The sequence below is a fragment of the Penaeus monodon genome, chromosome 2, assembly GCF_015228065.2.
Source record: "Penaeus monodon isolate SGIC_2016 chromosome 2, NSTDA_Pmon_1, whole genome shotgun sequence".
NCBI classification, from domain to species: Eukaryota; Metazoa; Arthropoda; class Malacostraca; order Decapoda; family Penaeidae; genus Penaeus; species Penaeus monodon.
In genome coordinates, this window is record NC_051387.1 from 5,299,467 (window position 1) to 5,301,966 (window position 2,500).

Consider the following 2,500-nt stretch of genomic DNA (forward strand, 5'->3'; position numbering starts at 1 on the left):
ATATATATATATTATATATTTTTTTTTTTATATTATATAGAATATATATATAATAATATATAATATAAAATATAAAATTATAAAATATAAAATATATATATATATATAATATAAATATATATAATTTTAACATATTATTATATATAATATAATATAATATATATTATATATTATTATATATAATATATTACATATATATATAATATATAAAATATATATAAAATTTTATATATTTTTATATATATATATATATTATATATATAATAGAATAAAAATATATAATATATAAAAATATAAATATTAAAATATATATAATATAATATAGAATATATATATATAATATATATATATATATTTATATATTATATATATATATATATATATATATATATATATATATATATATATATATATATATATATATATATATATATATAATATATATATATATATATATATGTGTGTGTGTGTGTGTGTGTGTGTGTGTGTGTGTGTGTACACACGCATCCTATTATAGGTGAGAGTGAGAGGTTCATTTCGCCGTTCGCTTCGGGCCGTTGGCGAGAAAACCCAGTAGGCCTATCGCTTCACAGGAGATGACAGAGCGACAGGCCTATTCGCACCTCCCTCTGAAACGGGCCTCGGTTTTCCCTGCAGCCAAAAAAAAAAATAATGAGATAAAGATGGGAGAAACGTATCAAAGTGAAAGAAGGAAGGAAGGAAGAAAGATAGATAGAAAAGAAGAGGAAAGAAAGGAGATAAAAAAGAAAAAAATGAATGAAAGAAAGAAAGAAAGAAAGAAAGAAAAGAAAAATGAGAAAAAAAAGAGCGAAAGAAAGGAAGCACACACACACCAGAAGAAAAAAAGGATAGACAAGGAGAAAAGAAGAAAGGAACACGATACAAGAAAGAAAAGTATTAAAAAGGCAACCGGAAATGACGTCACATCAAGGGAAATCTCGGGAAGCGGGAAGCGAGACGATTGCCAGCAAGAGAAGGAGGGAATTCGAGAGGAGAATTGACGTCAATATTTCCGAAGTCATAAGGCAAGGAACTTCGCCTCGACTGCCTTACCGTCATGGGAGTCTACAATCCGGTGGAATCTACATTCTGCAATCTACCAATCTACAATCCGGTGGAATCTACATTCTGCAATCTACCAATCTACAATCCGGTGGAATCTACAATCTGCAATCTACAGTCTACCAATCTACCAATCTACAACCCGGTGGAATCTACAATCTGCAATCTACAGTCTACCAATCTACAATCCGGTGGAATCTACAATCTGCAATCTACAGTCTACCAATCTACCAATCTACAACCCGGTGGAATCTACAATCTGCAATCTACAGTCTACCAATCTACCAATCTACAATCCGGTGGAATCTACAATCTGCAATCTACAGTCTACCAATCTCCAAACAATCCGGTGGAATCTACAATCTGCAATCTACAGTCTACCAATCTACAATCCGGTGGAATCTACAATCTGCAATCTACAGTCTACCAATCTACCAATCTACAATCCGGTGGAATCTACAATCTGCAATCTACAGTCTACCAATCTACCAATCTACAACCCGGTGGAATCTACAATCTGCAATCTACAGTCTACCAATCTACCAATCTACAATCCGGTGGAATCTACAATCTACCAATCTACAGTCCGGTGGAATCTACAATCTATAATCTACATTCTACCAATCTACTATCCGGTGGAATGTCCCGTGCCGGTCCGAATGCTGCCTCTGATGAATCGTTAGGGTTGACGGCAGGAAGGGCATCCGGTCGTAAAAACGTGCCAAACCGCGATGAAGATGCGGATACAAAGAGTGGAGGAAAAGATGCGGATACGAAGGGTGGAGGAAAAGATGCGGATACGAAGGGTGGAGGAAAAGATGCGGATATGAAGGGTGGAGGAAAAGATGCGGATACGAAGGGTGGAGGAAAAGATGCGGATACAAAGGGTGGAGGAAAAGATGCGGATACAAAGGGTGGGGGAATAAAATCCGCACCGGCGACCCCGACTAGGGATGAAAGCCACAAGAAGAAAAAAAATCTCGCGTCATAAATGTTATCAGTATGCCTACTTCCTGCTTCTCTCCTTCCTCTTCTGTTCGTTAATTCCTTGCCTCTTTGCATGATATTCTAATCTCCCAAAGAATACACTGTTTCCTTTCATCTTTGCACATACCAATCTATCAAGATTTTTTTTTTTTTTTATTGTTTCTTTTCCCTCAAATTAATCTCTCTTATCCTCGGGGAGTTTCCCTCTTGCTTTGTAAGTTTTGATTAAGTCTTTTTTTTCTTTTTCTTTTTTTTCTTTTTTTTTTACTTTCCTAATTTCCTCTCTGGTATACCATGGGCGAGGTCGCAACACTTTTATTTTCCTTTATTAAAGAATTATTGCATAGGAAATTATCGTTGATCATTGGGTCCTTTCAGTGCACAAAAGCATGTTACGATCAAGCCAGCAGTTTATTAACCAAACCGTCAA